Source organism: Pseudopipra pipra, chromosome 4, assembly GCF_036250125.1.
Source record: "Pseudopipra pipra isolate bDixPip1 chromosome 4, bDixPip1.hap1, whole genome shotgun sequence".
Lineage (NCBI taxonomy): Eukaryota > Metazoa > Chordata > Aves > Passeriformes > Pipridae > Pseudopipra > Pseudopipra pipra.
In genome coordinates, this window is record NC_087552.1 from 10325175 (window position 1) to 10342753 (window position 17579).

The following is a 17579-nucleotide window of genomic DNA, read 5'->3' on the forward strand; positions in this document are numbered from 1 at the left end:
ATATAAATATTCCACGTATACTGATGTCAAATGTATGATTTTAAAGTGCTGTGAGCTGAGCTCACATTTTTGAATTGATGCCTAAAATACAGTTCCAAACATTTTAACACTCCTCCCCTCCCTCAAAAAAAGGCAATATATCCAGCTTTTATTTCAAAGCAGAAGAGCTAGAGGGAAAAGCTGGTAGCATAAGTTGTGGGGGTTTTCTTTATTGGCTGAATTCTTTGCCCCCCTAAATTGTGGACACAGCAGCAAAATGGAAAGAGGTAGGGAAAGTATATTACACCTGCATGCTGTTGATGCAGGTGCAACCTGCTTCACCCACCATCTGTACTGCAGTGTGTTAATAGTCACAGACTCAGCTCTTCTGGAGTAAGCACCTTATTCCATTACACTATTCTTCTGGGAATACACTGCTCTAATCTGTAAAAAAAAAATATTTCCAATCTCATTAGCTATCATCAAACACCTCCTTAGTTCAGGTGGGTAAATATTTGCAATCATTGGAAAATCCTGCTAAGTGAAGTCAACATGGAGTTCATTTAAAATTAAACTTGAAAAAACAAAGGCAGGTGTGAATATTTGAGGTGTCTGAATGATTTGATTACACTACAGCTCAACAGCATATTCTTCCTAGCACCATAAAATCTTTAGGCCATTGTGAGACTCAGTCAATGTACTGATATATAAAAGGTCTCACTAACACCCCCGAGTATCAGCCAGCACAATCAAAGCACAATCAAATCAGAATGCAGCTGTCAGTCTAAAGGCTTATCAGATGGGGAAAGGTCCCGCAGGTATTCACCACTCCCAGAGAATATTCTTCCCACCTTCCTCTTCCATAATAAGCCAAACGAGGATGATTGCAGCTGTAATCAGGAGCTGGGAAGACTCTTGTCTCCTTTCAACTCAGTAAAACTGTCGTACTCTACAAATTCAAAGTAACACAAAAATAGCAAAAAATTCTTTCCTTAGAAATCCTTATATACTTACCATCCAAGCGTTTTAAATGGAGGTTCTATAAGCAAGTTTCCAAAGCTTAATGGTATTAAATAATTCTTATAATACGTTTAAAAATGAATGAAAAAGCCCCAATTACTGGCATACTATGTAATTGTAAGAATAGGCCAATATTATATTTAATAAGCTGCTCTTATCTAAACATGACAATAAGCAGAAATTGAAGGTCACACATAAAAATGACCGTATTTTGAAAAGTACTGCCTGAGAAAAAAGCTGAAAGATTACAAGAAAAAAAATAACTGAAAATTAGTTCAATGTACAATGCAGTGCCCACAAGCAGTAAGGCAGCATGGATTTCCAAGTCAAATTACAATGCTGTTGTTGCAAACTTCATCTCAAAACATTCACAGCCTGGATAGATGAACCCCTAGCCTTGGATAAATGCAAGGTGCTTTATTTTTGAGCTCCCTTGCTTTATGCACACTGCCTGAAGTCGTTTATACCTGGATTTAAATCTAACTTCAACATTAATACATCTTGTGCTATTTCGTCCTGTCTTGTCTAATGTAATCAACAGCATGGGTCTTTTATCATTGTCACTTCGTCTCCAGCACGCAGGAGCTGCTCAGCAAACAGGCTGCTGGAAACTTGCTTATTGTGTATCACCTCTGACTTTAGCTTCTCATAAAGCAGAGAGACAGTATAAATTTGCGAGGTTTTTTTATTTGTATATTTATTGCCAAAATATATCAACATCACCACCGCGATTTCCGTACTTCCTGTGATTTACAGATTGATATAAGCTCAAAGAGTGACTCTTAAAAGAGGTAACTAACACAAACAGTTCTGTCCATGTTGGATAATTATTCTATTCCTACATCAGTCATCTATAGAAAGTTTGTACCAAAAGGTTATGGCACATTGTCGTCACTGTAGGATATTAGAATAGAATCAGTTCCTTATAGACAAACTTAAATACACTAACAATGTGCATCACAATTCAAAGTCATCATTTAAACACCTCAGGAGAAATTCTGGATCTACTTAAAGTCAATGGCAAAACTCTGACTGACCTCAGGATAAGTTAGATCCTGTCCCTTATTGGTGCCTTTATTCACTTTTGCCAGCCATATGACAAATTATTAATAAATGTACGGGATATTACTTAGTCTCTACAGAGATGGTAAGAACCAGAAAAGAAGCTTTTCAAATACATTATACATGAATCAAGCTGTTATCTTTTGAACAATTTGTTCAATGAGTTGGCATTCAACCAAATAGAGAGATGGTCAAATACTGCAAAAGACTATTCTTGAATAATTTATTTAATGAATAACAGCTACTTTGGGAGGATAATATATTCTGTGAGTAATATTCAGCAGCTTACAGCCAAAAGTGTTTTATCCAACATTAATTACTGTTGTTTTGTTTTGGGGAAGCACAGAGGTATTGTAAGGTTTTGTTTGTTTTGCTTTGATCTTCCATCACTGCACAGTTACCAGCACTCATGCTAGAGTACACAAATAACAGCCACCTGACTTCTGTTGAATTATGGTTTCACATTGCTTCAGCATGTAGGATTTGTTAACTTTCATCTAAAGAATTGAAGTGACATTGTAACACTCTGTGTATCACCTATTCAAGCAGTAAGATTTATGAGATAGAAAAAAAAAAAAAAGAAAGAAAAAAAATAGGAAAAAGCCTCCAGCCTTCAAGCAGCTTGAATATAGCTAATGTTGCCATACTCATGCTTCCTTCAACAACTGTCTATTAAATCCATATTATGATTTTCTAAAAGTGTTGATTTTTTTAAAAAAAAAACCTGTATTAACTAATTTACACAAACAGCTGTTATGTTCAATTTCCTATCCTAGGAAAATTCCATTCTTGACAAAAAAGCATGGAAATAAGCTATGTGTAGTTTTGAGCACTATTTCCTCCCTTGGAGAAAGTTTAAGCAAACATTCACATCTCTAAGTCAGAGTTATGCTGTTGGCAGTTCCCCAATATTATTGCATCCATGCCCTTGAGAACTCTTCTCCAGCAGACACAGGCAAGAATTTTGTGATTCCCATAACTAAGATGTACCCCAAGCCTCTCATTACAGCCTTCTTTCTGAGCCTCACAGCCAGCCTTAAAGCACTTAGCTTCTCACACAAAGACTTTAACCCATGATACAGTACTACTCTCAAAACACGAAGAGTTTATCAAAACCGTAAAGAAACTGCAGGAAAATGTGAGGGAAAACAATACAGGAGTATACATAGTTTGGGTTTTGTGGTGTTTTTAAAGTAGTTTGTTCTGGATAGCTGTAGGAGAACCATGTGTAATGAGGTACTGGCATAATTTCTGTCACATGCTATATATGCAATACTTTCCAGACTGAGTGCATACATCATGTCTCCTGGTCTCAGGGTGGAAACATAATATGTGCCTATGAGGATGATCATGGGTACATCAGCACCAGCCACAAGGAATATTACGTTTTTAATAAAAGATAACTTGTGATTTGGAAGTCTGACTTCTCTCTGCTGCAGCAGAAAGTTAAGCCTACTTTGATGTCTCTCCAAGTGAGCAAGTCCACAGGGAAGATCAGAGTCTGTTGCAGAGGTGCTGTCCCTGTCCTACCTGGGTTTGCAGCCACTTCCCTTTGCTGGGGAGGGGGAAAACCAAGAGCTGCTGCCTCCCCTCACTGGAAAGTGTCTTCATCCAGCTGTTCTCTAATGAACCACGGAGTCACAGCCCATCACCGCATCACTACAGCTTCCCTGCTGCCACCAGAGATGATCCATCTTCACTCTGCCTCTGGTGGGCAAGGTGCAGTTTCAGCTGTGACTTTCAGCACCACCAGTCATCTGCAGCATGAGCTGGATCCCCTGGAAGGGGAGGAGAGGAAGAAAACCATCAGCAAGGCACAAGCTGAGACTGTGTCTCACTTCCCCCGCCACTGCTCAGGTCAAATGAAGCTTGTGACACAACAAATAGACTTCTAGCTGCAGAGGTGTGGTGGATCTGGCAGTGTTACTCTGCAGCTGAAATTCTTTTTCAGTATGAGACTTGCTGGATTTTTTCATAGCATTGATTCATCCTTCACATGATTTAAAAACAAAACAAAACAAAAACAACAAACAAACAAACAAACAAAGCCACAACGATTTGGCCTGTAATAAATCTGCGGAAAAATCAATTTATATTCTTAGCACAAACGCATGTATATGCATTATGATATTATTCAATATCTGTAAGCTTTAAAGCTTTTCAATAACCTAATTACAGGCTTCACTTATTATCTTAAGTGACATAATTATTTTTTGTTAGGTTAGAAAGTTTTTGCAAAATACAACTTACAGCTTTGAAGTAATGTGAGTAATTTTTTCACTTTTAGTACATTTTCAAATTGATTGACTCAGTACCTTATGTGCAAATGGAATCTAAAATTTTTAGTACAAAATATTATTCGAAGGCTTTTTAGATATTCGAAAGAAAAACTATTTTAAATGAGCTCTTGGAAAATATGCATTATGGTGCATTCTTCAATCATACCAGTTTATGGTTACTTTTTTTTTCCTGACAGACTACTATCTCTTTCAGTGTGCTGATTAAATATAGAAGGTACTAAGTAGTGTGTAAAGTATTGCATTTTTAATGAAAATACAGTCTTGAATTTGTCATGTGGAAAAAATAAAAAATGACAAACTAAATGTTGTTATTTAAAATAGCCCTTATGAGTTTTAACTCCCTCATTTTTCATCACTAGAGTGCCCTGATCTTGTATCCAAGTTGCACATTAAACTATGATTATCTGATTTTTATTATCATTAAAGGGAAAATAAAAATATATGTAATGTATTTCCATCACAATCCTTAGATTAAATGTTTCTTTTTGAGAGAAATTACCAAACTCGTGCTTAGAAAGATTACTTTTCCATATAGCACATTTTTTAATCCCAGATCAATATATATTAGCTATCAAATGAATTGTGTTTCAGTAAATAAATCAACACAATTTGCCCATGAAAGAATAATTTAGAACAAAGATGGCAAAGTGATTAATTTTTAGGTTTTCACAGATAACTTGTTTATGAACAAGTAAATCTAACTAAATAAACAGCAAAGCCTTGGAAAGGAGAAAATTACTGAGAAATTGTCTAGAGACAGGCAAATTAGTTAAAATCACATTAAATCCACTGTTTTGTTTAGTCCTATGTGTGAGCTGGGCATCTCCTCTTCAGGAATAGTTAGTCTAAATGATTTTGATATTTGACAGGAGAAACTATCTTATTTTGCAAAAACCTTTGAAATAAATAACCTCAAAGCAACGTCTGTCTAATTTCCTTTACCCCCAAGACTGAAATGTCAATAATGTCATTGCAAACTGTAGCAGAAGTGATCTTCCCTATAGAAAGTAAAGACGGAGAAATTGGAAAAAGTTGTCTTTTCTTGATGCTAAATTATTGCTTCTTGTTACCTTACAGTGGTTTGATTCTGGAAAGGGATGAGAAAACAATTTGAGATAAAGTCTAAGTTCTGGATTTGAGTTTGGTGAAGGAAGATTGGAACAATTAGTTTCATAATTTAGAGACAACATAATGAACTCTTTAAAATGCTTTTATATTTAAAAAAGTTTATATAAGAAATAATTAAAATACATAAATTTATTATTTCTCAAAGATTATATAGAATTATTTATGGATTTTTTTTGAATACTAAATATATTCTGTAGTCTGTGAAACAACTGAGTGCAATATGCAATGAATGAAATTGTTGTATATTTTTCCTTTTTCCTGAAATTAACAAAAAGTTTACTTCAGGTTCATATTTTTTTCTTATTATGTGGTCCTGTGTTTCAGATACTATCTACTGAACTTATGTATTTTCACAACAGAATTCTCCTTTGGGGATTAGTCAACTGTATGATATGAATCACAAGTCACAAATATATCAAATTAATTTTCTAAAATTTGGGGACAAAAAGACATTTTCACTTTCATTATGGAAATAGATGAAACAAGAAAAAATTAGCAGAATCTGATCATTAGAATTTCTGAATAAGTTTGCCTTCTCTCTTGAGGCTGGGCCCAACAGCTCTCTCATGCTAAATAACCAGAGAAAACAGCTGGAAATATGTGATTTTGATTTCTTCACACCAGCTGCCTAAATTGAAAGGCTGATCACCAGAAGTGGATGAAGACTCCAGGGGTTCACTGGGGGCAGAAATGGACCACCAAAAGCCTTTAAAAACCAAAGGAACTGGTATAAAACAGACTAAACAATATGTGATCTTACCCTCTCCCTCTTTCTTTCTAAGTGAGAGGAAGAAGAATCAGGAGTCATTCCCTTGTTTCTTTTTGAAAAACAGAAGGACTTTAAACCAAAACATCTTTTCAAGCTTCTTGGTTTTTTAAATAGCCTAACTATGAGATGCCTAAAAATTTTTATTTCTGGTGAGTTGATTTATTTATTCTATTTCAGCAGAAAAAAACATAATTTATTTTATTTTTTAATGTTTCATAACTCCAAACATCAGGACAATTTTGGATATTCCATAAAAAAAATCTGATTATTTCACCCACTAACATCAATTAGGGAATGGTCTTGTTTCAACGTGATATTTTATAAAAGTTTAAAATCTAGTTACTATAAAGTGCTGACTTTTCAAACACAATTTTTGTTGTCCTAATTCAATATCAAATTCCTAGTTTACTTTAAGGGCACCCTAATTTCAGTCTCCATTCTGTGTTCAAAAATATGAATGCAAACAGCTTCATATTCCTTATTAACCTACCAAACCCATTTTCTTAATGATCAATTAAATCTTTTCACACGGAATTGGCAATAGATTTATTTATTTACTGCTACAGAGAGCAGGTTTCAAGGATTTTTTCCATAAATATTGAAAAATACCTCAAGTTTTGACAAAAAAAAACATGGGGAGAGGGATTAAAAAACCCCAGCTGTATGGATAGATTGATATACCAATAATAACAACAATAAGAGAACATACTGTCTGTTATGTGCAGAACTAATGATGTGGATTCACGCTTGTGAAAGTATCTTCAAGTGGTGCTTACAACTTTCTTTTATCAAAGATGCTGGTCAATACTTTATGGCTTCTCTGAGCTTATTTGCTCTGATCAAAGTATGGAATATAAAAGATTAAAGTCTCCTACTAATTATATGCCTGAAGGCACATTAACAATGTAACTGTCAAAGCTTTGCTGAAAATTCATTTCGCATTTTTAATAAAAACTGATAGCAAGGCTTTGAATGCATCTAAGTGGAAAAAAAGTAATTTTTGTTTCAGCAGCTTCCTTATGAGGAGAGTGTAGAAGCCCTGAAACCTCCCAAACACAGTGAATAGGCAATTTGTGCTCTGAAAATGGACTTCTAGAAATCTTCCTGTCAAACAATTCACAGCAAGTTTCTCCTTAATAACTCCTGATGGTACCAAAAAATAACTCAGTACTGAAAACCAACACTACATTTTTGATCAAAACCATCAATTTCAAAACTTTAAACAATCAAATATTCAAAATGTTCCTCTTAGCTGTATGAGACAGAACACAACTATTATCAATTTTAAAACTGTTAGATTTTTTTAAATGCCTGAAATCTCTCCCTTGTGATTCTACAATACTTTTTTTTGGACATATCTCTTCTCCCTTCCTGGAGCAGCCAGTAATTTCCTTAACTGCATGCTGTGAAATAAAAGCTTTTTATAGAGTTCCTGAAAACCTCTGTAGTGTAATAGGATCCTGTGGAACTTGGACACACCAAGGTTAGAATATTGCAATGATGTTTTGCCTTCTGCCATAGCTCTTATACATTGTGATTGCCTATCAGCTTGTGCTGTGTTTTCAGGGAAATGGGATCATTGGACCTTGCCATCAATGAAATGAGAGCTTCATGTCTCAAAGTCAGCCATGCCAGGGATGCCAGCTCCATATTCTCTGTCAGCATGGAGTAAGAAATCATCCAAGGTGTAAGACATGATACATGTCTTACATGTCACAATACTGTGACATTCCTTGTTGAAAACATCCCAAGAAATTAAGCCAAGTTAGAGATGTCACACAAATTCTAGTAAAATTTCCCATTAGCTCTAGCTGTACTACATCTGTAAATAATTAAATGATAGTGGTAAAGTTTATATTTTAGTCATAAGTAGAGTCCTTTTGGATACGTAGTAAGGCAAACCTTGAGTTTCCAAGATTATGAATATTTTAGCAAGCTTTTTCTATCAGTATTTGTTATCTGCATGTGAATGCATTAATCCCAAGTGACTTGGGATAATTTGCTTCTTTGACTTTAACAAGAATTTATTCTAAACATATTAATGTTGAAAGGTAATTATGTGTCCTCTAAAGGTGGTAATTTATGACTGACCTATGAAAACTATCCAGAACAGTGACATACAAAGAAATTTTGTTATGTTTGCTTGTAATGGATGTTCAGACATTGCTGAACAACATGAAGATCTTAGAATTGCTCTTATATCACACAGAAGAATAAACAGCTTAATTAATTTGCTTTGTGAACACTTATGGCAAAATCTGGAAAATAATAGAAAAAGTTAAAGAAGAAAGAAAGAGAGAAAGAAAGAGAGGAAGAAAGAAAGAAAGAAAGAGAGGAAGAAAGAAAGAAAGAGAGGAAGAAAGAAAGAGAGGAAGAAAGAAAGGAAAGGAAAGGAAAGGAAAGGAAAGGAAAGGAAAGGAAAGGAAAGGAAAGGAAAGGAAAGGAAAGGAAAGGAAAGAAGGAAAGGAAAGGAAAGGAAAGGAAAGGAAAGGAAAGGAAAGGAAAGGAAAGGAAAGGAAAGGAAAGGAAAGGAAAGGAAAGGAAAGAAAGGAAAGGAAAGGAAAGGAAAGGAAAAAGGAAAGGAAAGGAAAAAGGAAAGGAAAGGAAAGGAAAGGAAAGGAAAGGAAAGGAAAGGAAAGGAAAGGAAAAGGAAAGGAAAGGAAAGGAAAGGAAAGGAAAGGAAGGAAAGGAAAGGAAAGGAAAGGAAAGGAAAGGAAAGGAAAGGAAAGGAAAGGAAAGGAAAGGAAAGGAAAGGAAAGGAAAGGAAAGGAAAGGAAAGGAAAGGAAAGGAAAGGAAAGGAAAGGAAGGAAAGGAAAGGAAAGAAAGAAAGAAAGAAAGAAAGAAAGAAAGAAAGAAAGAAAAGAAAGAAAGAAAGAAAGAAAGAAAGAAAGAAAGAAGAAAGAAAGAAAGAAAAAGAAAGAAAGAAAAAGAAAGAAAGAAAGAAAGAAAGCAATTATGTGCCCTATTATCAAGTCTTTGATGATGTTTTTTCCGACCCATCTGCCTCTGTGATGAACCTCAACAACAGTTTAACAGTTTTTTAAAAAGACTTATTATTTTATTCAGGGGGAAAGTAAAACTATTTTCAACAGTCTCCTGCATCTTTCATTTTGAGAGGTAGAATAAGAAAAGGCAGAAAAATAGTAAGAAAAAAAGCAGATGTTTTCTTATTTAAGAGTTATGTACTAAAAATGCCCCTCAAGGGAATCACCAGCTCTACCAGCTTTGTCAAGCACTGTCACAGAGCCAAAGTGCACCTCAACATGTCTAATCAGCCTGAAGCCTAGGAAACTGAGAAATCACTTTACACTTTCCTTCCGCAAATCTCCTCAGATGTGACAAAACAAAGGAGGGAGGGGAGAGTGTGGAGGGGAGCAGTGAAGCCACAAGAAAAAACCAAAATGATGACTCTCTTTAAGTCAACACACTGACATGCTTTTTCTTCAGATGGCTTAAGAAAAAAAACTTGTCTCTCATATTTAGCAAAACCAGACAATGTCAAACCTGACAAAACTTTTGAAAAATGAATTAATTTTATAGAAGAAACCATTTTTTAGCGTCCTTGAATAAAATCTTGCATGCAACATTCCTTCCCATGCAACACTCAGAGGAGGAACAGAGGGACTAATGACACAGTAGTCTCCCCTCTGACTAAAAATCTAGATTCTTCTATATAGCCATAAAACAAAACCATAAATACCTGACAGGATGACCCAAGATGTTTATGTGGCTGAGATTTTGCCAGAAGCATATATCTAAATCACAGTTTCTATTAAAAAAATTACAAACAAACTTGTTACTCTGCAACAACAATTCAGCTTTCTCGAGTTTTACCAGGATGTTTATCATCAACCTTTTTCATTCCCCGTCAGGTCAAGCTGTGGTATTAACATTTATCATTCTATTTAGTTCAAATGACCAAGACTAAGGTAAGCAGCAAACAGATAGAAGTTGAGGTGTACGGGATCTAGAATATGTGTTTGTTTTCATCTCATTATATGACTTTTAAACATTGAGAATGAGAATATTAAGGAAAGAATTCTCTTGCAACAAAATACAGTTGAGGTACCATTCCAGGCTTCTCACACCACTGAAAGTGTGTTTACTCAAGTGACTCAAGCTGACAGTGAACGAGAAGCAATGGGATCATCCACATTGCAGTGTGACATAGCTGGCATGTCATACAGTGCCATTGATTAGCTAAGACTCATTTCACCTGAAAAATTACTGGAGCATTAGTGGGAAAATGTTAACAATTATTTTCCTGGAAAAATATTTGTAAAAAGAATCTTAATGAAGGAAGACACCATCAAGAAACAACAGGTAGAAAGCCCCGTGGCACCACATGAAGTTGAGCTTGAAGACCTGTAACTGAGGATCACTGGTCAGGGAAATTAATAATATTCTCCTATGCAACTCTACACTTTTTCACAGGAATAATTCCACCCCAACAGCACATTCTGCTCAGGACCCCATGCTGTCTGAGACATATATGGTGTTCTACAGTCCACTTTCTCAACTTGCCTCAAAATATTCCTCTCCATACTCATCAAGTTTTAAAGGCATATTTTGATAGGAGTTGCACACTGCAATGATAAGTGACTTGAATAAGATACAATTTTAGGTGTGTAAGTCAATATTTCTTAATGCAGTTACAAATTCTGTGTATTTTGACAGTAAACACAGTGCCATGAAAGCCAGCATATTTGATAATACCATACAAAAAAGTTATTTGATCAACTGATTAAACAGCAGTTAATATTAGTACTGCAATTTCAATTGTAGCCTAGTATATTATTATTGATTTATATAGTAAAAAATATTTCACAGAATATTATAAAAAGCATGTAATTTTGTATGTGAAAAAAACAGGGATGGAAAACAGTAAATTAAGTTGCAACACTATTGAATAAGACAATTGGATTTTAGATTTCATCTTAAGAAAACAAGTTTCTGATATATCAATATATATTTTGTACTATTCTGCTTTCTTGAATTATTATTTCACACTTTACAGAAAAACAGGGTATTTGCATAAGGCACCTAAAGGAGGGACAGTTAAGGTAAAATTCAGGAATTTAGAAACTCTTCAATTATGCAACATTTATACTAAAATTTTTGTCTCAGTGTGGACTGAGATTTTAAATGCTTTTGATTTAGACACTAAAGTTCAGCGGGGAGATAATTCACTAAATTCACTGAAAAGAATATTGACAAATTTTACTCCTTTCTAGTTCTATATTTCTGGCTTCTGTAGAATGTGGGAAATACTAATTAAAAATATATTCTCATGTTATTAAATTTTAAGGGGAAAAAAATGAAATATTTTGGAGTAAGCCTTCCCAATCTTTGTTTCTCTTCTAATTTTCAGTATTGTGAAGTCTTAATGAATCTCTCAAAGTCTCTGTCTTACAATTGCTGAAAATTCTTGTCTGTTTTTTTGTGGAAGTATCATGCTTGGGATGTACAATGTGCTGCTAATAACAACTCCATTAGGGTTTATTTGAGATAATAATTGTGGAACAAAAATGATAAAATGAAGACAGAATCTTAGCTCTAATAACTCAGAAGTTCAACCAGAATTAAGAATTCAGAAGTTCAATCTGCATGTTTCTCTGACTATCAAAGTAAATTTGGGGCTCAATATAATGAGGCAAACTTTGAATTACGTCCTACACCCATGTGAACTGCTGTACTGATACTTCTGCCAATTTGCATAGTGCTAATATTTTAGTTTCAGAACAAGAAGGGTTTTTTTTTTAAATGTTATAACACTTTATGTGTAGACCGCAAAAATAAAGATGACTATGACTGAATGCATCAATTTGTATTTCCTAATTCTCCTGGTCTTCTTTTACTTAAAAATTGCTTATATAATTGAAGCTGATTTTGGAATCACTGAAGTGAAATTACCATGGCAGCAGTTTGCAAAGGCCCTGAAACCAACAAAAATGTTTTCCTGCTTGTGTTAAAGCTCAAGGAGAGCAGTAGCAATAACAATCACACCTGCAAATGATCTATTCAATCATCTTGTCTATCTGGTTTGGGTATAGTATCTCCATCTCTGTTTTACACAGAACCTTCCCTGTGAGGGAGGAGATTGTGTCTGCCCTGTATAATTTTAGGCAAAATTAAAGTCAATCTTGAGTGTTATTTTGAACATAGGTCACTAAGCCAATGACTCATCCCACTCAGCTGGCATTAGTTCATTAAGATACATCAACTGGGAAGGGCCACAAGAATTATCTGTGTTTTAAACATTAATAGCAACACTACATTATTCAAATAAGAAAAAAGAGCTTAAACACGTCAGCTGAGTGGTTTACTGCAGCTATAATATGCTCTGCAAGGGCACTGGATATACTCTCAAATTGTTTATTTTAATTCAATTCCCCAGAAGATCCCTGGTGTCTGAATGTAAAGATTGATGTTGTTCTGTTGCCTGTTTTGCCCTTTCCGATAAAAACAGTGCTGTAGAAACTCCTGGATGTCCAGGTTGTTACTCACTGCTGGCCATGCTGGCACCCTGTTTGAGATAGGATGATGCTACACAACGTCCAAGCTTCAAAACACCTAAATCTGAATGTAGGTTTGAGGTACCTCCAAGGACTAAATAAAGCAGAAGGTTTATTTTCTGGAATGTATGTGTGAGGAGTCCAGGTGGTCAGGGCAGAGGGCTGTTTCCACCACTCTCCGTGCTGGGCAGAAGAGGGAAGGGAGCAGAGGAGTCAGCCCCCCTTCCACCATCTGTCACTGAAGTAAATGGATTTGGAGCTGTTAAAGCTTTTTTATTTTTTTAAATTTATTTACTTTTTAAAAGAAAACATATGAAATTAACTTATTAATTGAGCATTAACTTATGAGCAATTTTTAAAAACTAATTAAACTGCAAAACATTTTTAAACATAAATGAAAGTTGAGGATGTCTGCCTTGTACAAGTGTACAAGGTTGTAGCAACATATACTTCAGAAAAAACAGTGTTTAACACAAGAACTGCTTCACCTCCCTGTAACTACCTCATCATCATTTCAAGGTTAAGGATGTGATCTCAAGCACATGGTTTATGCAGCCCAAGAAAAAGGATTCATCTACATGGTTTGCAACGAAGGCTGTACCTGGTTTCCCTGTTGACTGCACATTGTGTTCTCTTGAAAGGGTGGGATGAAATGTCCCTCTGCCTTTCCCAAGGCTGCTGCATCCCAAGCCTGGTGCACCCTCCAATAGCAGGGGCAATTTGCCCCTTTCCCATACGTAGATAGAGGCTGGATATGAATATTTGGTAAAATATCTGCTTCATGTATTTTCAGTGGTGTACTACCTCCAATCTAATTAAAGGTTTCCTAAAGTATTTGGTTAGTCTTTGGTTACTAACAATAACCCATCCCTTGATTTTCAAGGGAGCTCTGGAAATAGGTTAGAAATAGTGGACAAAGTAAAAGGTGGTTTAGAAGCAAATTATCTTTGGCAATTTACCATTGTTTGCTGTTGTTAGCATAATACTAGCATAAATAATGAAGACACTGTTCTTTCTGGGAAATATTGAAAAATAAGACTATATATAACTTCTAATAGTTAATTGCCTTCTCACATATCACCTAACAGATCAAAATTTGATCTAGATAATTCAGAATTTGGTTTTTTTTCTGTTTGTGGAAGGAAACAATTTAAAATCAGTTTTCCTGCTCTATCAAAGGAGATACAGAACTATCAGAACAGACAGTTCTATAGGGGTATGTCACCACATCACTACAATAATTTTGTTGAAAGCCTTTAAAATCTTCTTCAGCTGTGGGAACCTACCTTTGCATGATTTAGGTAGATTGCTTAGGTGCAATCTGATGTTCTTTAGTGATTATGAAGATGAGGATGGTGAAAACAAAACTCAGTTCCTGGTTACTGCTTTGCTTTTCTTTCCCTGATATACAGTAGTCCACAGAAAGTATTTTAAAGAGATCCCTGCAAAACAGAAACATGGGGAAGGACTGTGATGGGGAGATGTAAGTTAATTCTCACAGGTCTTGCTTCACATACAGAAGAAAATAACTTTACCTTGTAATCTTTATGAAAAATGGTTTGTTTCAATAAATCATAAGCATTACTTTCATCTAGAAAACTCCTCTATTTATATTTGTGTTATATGGGTCTATATAATCACGGGTTGCTTGAGGAATCTGCTTAGCATTCCCCCCACAACATTCCTGTACTATGAGCATTTTGAATTAATTATGACAGACATTAAATCACATCTTATAGTCCAAATGAAAATGGTATTTTCATTCAGCAAATAGATTTGGAGCTGTTAAAGCTTTTTTATTTTTTTAAATTTATTTAATTTTTAATAAAAAACTTATAAAATTAACTTAGTAAAATATAGATAGGGCTTTATGAGGAATTTCAAAAAACTCATTAGACTGCAAAATATTTTTAAACATAAATGAAAGCTGAGGATGTCTGACTTGTGCAAGTGTACAAGGCTGTAGCAACACATACTTCAGAAAAAACAGTGTTTAACATTCTTTAAACCATTGCCATTCATGAAAAAAGACAAGTTTCGTCTTTTCTTCCAGAGTGATGTGATCAGCCCACCTTAAAAGGATCCTTTGTGCTTCCAAAATACATACAACTATTATATTACTTTGAAATCTCAAATATTTCAGTAGGGATCTTCTGTTAGCATTCATATCTCTAAAAGATACAACTCCACCCTGGTACTTTTTTATGTGTCACTCAGCTATAGTGATTGACTTTTAGCAGAAAAAAGTTTTCAAGATTAATTTTGGTATTAGCAGGTTTTACTGCATTATTTCATCTTATTTCTCATAATAATAATAATAATAATAATTTACAATCAAAGACATCTCACATTTCACTATATATCTGTGGAGGACAATAACAAATATTTTCTAGTAACACAGGCACACTATTGCTCTCCATAAATGTCTGTAGAAAGCTAGTAAGTGGTACTTATTGAAAAATGTTTTTAGATTTTTATACTGTCATTTTGGAAGGATATGGAATGTTTCTTCTATTTTCTTTCCTTTCTATTTTGTACAAAATGATCTACTAAACTGACAGGTTTAGGAATGGGCTTCTTACCTGTCTTGAATGGTCCCATAGGTATTTCCTGCCTTGGAAACCTTAAGAAATACCTTGATAACATCCTTTTGCCAGACTGTTTTAAATTATTCTCTCCTGCTTTAAAGAAAAAACAACAAAAAAAACCCTAAAAAGTTCCCTAAAAATCTTCAGCTTGTTTCAGGAGAAGTTATGGCATCGCTTTGCATCACTGCTACAAGAGCTTTCCGTTCAGCTTGCAAATCCAGTGACATTTTTCCCCAAGAAAGGAGTCAGGCCACAGGGTGTTTCTGTAAGGAAAGTCTCAAACTCCCAAGCACAGCATCCACCTTTACAGTCTCCATAAAGAATTGGAGGGAAGCAGACCCTTCAAAAGAGAGCAGCGAGCTCTGATCAGTTCCTTTGAAGAATGGTTGCAGCTGCCCTGTGCTTGAGGAGGTAACTCTGGATGGGGGATCCTGTGGAGCCTGGGTCCTGCAGTCTAAGTCCCGGAAAGACAGACCCACAAAAGCAGCTGCTGCTTAGTCCTTGTCCTCCAATGTACCTTTTTGCTGTTCTCTGTCTCTCAGCAGTGAAACCCTTTGTAAATTGAGGGTTTTTTCAATCATTTTTCCATGAAGCTTTTGGATGGTCATAGAAGAGCTAAAACACACACTTCACTTACCCTTTCTTTTTTTGTTTGGTTTGTTTTTTTGGATCCAAACTAAAGACTACAAAAGCATGAGACAAACCCTGTTCTATCAAAAAACTGGCGCCCATCCTCACATGGGTCAGACTATTCACCATTTTGAATTATGAGAATAGTTGTGCGTGCCATAAGGCTCGTACCAAGCAATACCCTTGAATCCTACAATCTTTGTTCTTTCACACTTGGATTATTACAGTTCTTTGGTTCTCTGCTGCAGGATCATGACATGACATTTTAACACGCAGAGTCTGCTTCCGGCATTTTAATTGGTTTAAAGCCGTTGGTAGCATCTTCTACTGTATTAATTTATTGCTTCAGCGTTAGTCAACTGAAACCTTTGCCAGATGGCACTACAGCCCCTGAATACTGACGAGGAGAAAGAAAATATTTATATGATGCAAATGTTTGCTCGTTCATTAAGTATTCATGAATTGGTTTTTTAGTGTTTGTTTTTGTGGATTTTTTTCTCCCTTTTTCTTTGAGCTGCATTGCAAAAGGAGCCTAAAGGTTCAGATTTACATCTCATGGTAGCAAAATTATTAATAATCTAGCTCCCTGTTATCTGCCCAAAAAATGGGGGAAAAATACTTCGCAAATTTAGCACGACATTTTTCCTATCTACATTGAATGGCAAGAGAAGTATTCTGAAACTTCCAGCAGTTTTATTGTGTGGCTTTCCTCTCCCAGTGCCAAAGGAGCAATGAGGAAGAATAAGTAGAGATGACCTTCTTGCTTCACTTCTAAGTACAGGCTTCTCTGCAGAACTCTTTAACACTACTCCCAAATAAACCAGAGCGCATTAAAAATTGATGCTTAAGTGCGTTATCTCATGAAATTTGCTCCCTTCAGTACTGATGGGGCCTTGGGGAAGTCACCTGCAGCCAGTCCTATTTCTAATCACAGCTCTATCTATAGTGTTCAGAAATCACTTGAGTCAAACCCCTGTGTTTTTACAATACTCTATTTCTGATAAAGGCAACAAGAGAATTAAATACACAGACAGAAAAAGAATTTGGGATATGCAATGACTTACATTGATTACAGCTGAAAGTACCTTTGTTGGTCTGGTGATTCCAGACACAGGGGTAAAGCAGGTTTCCTTTTTTTTTCCTGCCTTGACCATTAATTTGCTGACTGTATTGTTAAAAAAAAAAAATCTGTTCTTTACTGTGTAGTATGTAACTTAAAAAAGCATCCTGAATTCAAACTTCCTCTTGGGTCTGAACTTTCAAAATCCATGGCTTTTTGCTGTGGCTATTTGCTAATCACAGCATGTCAGATCTACAATACTTGGCAAACTGTAACTTTAGTTTTCTGATCCTCAGTCTTGACTAAGCTTCCTCAGAAAGTGTAACTCTATGATCTAAACTAATAATGCCCTGACTATTGAGTTCCCATCCTCTGTGGAGTATGGCCTTTGGGTTCCAAGCCTTTCATTAGATTAAGAGTGGGATTGCACGAATGTGTCTCTAAAGCTTGTTTGTCTTGCCTGTCACTAATGTCATTGTGCAATTGCCTGGATGTTTCAAGCACGTGGTTATTTCATGTCAGCTCTT

At 35.4% G+C, this 17579-nt stretch overlaps 1 long non-coding RNA gene across 1 annotated transcript; it reads right to left on the reverse strand.

Moving 5' to 3' along the window:
• Nucleotides 1-1679: 1679 nt before the first annotated feature.
• Nucleotides 1680-16150, reverse strand: LOC135413822 (uncharacterized). The gene is made up of 3 exons (XR_010430406.1): nucleotides 15357-16150; nucleotides 14061-14216; nucleotides 1680-3839 (listed from the first exon to the last, which is right to left on the reverse strand). It is a non-coding gene; the product is annotated as an uncharacterized LOC135413822 (long non-coding RNA).
• Between the last annotated feature and the right edge of the window lie 1429 nt (nucleotides 16151-17579).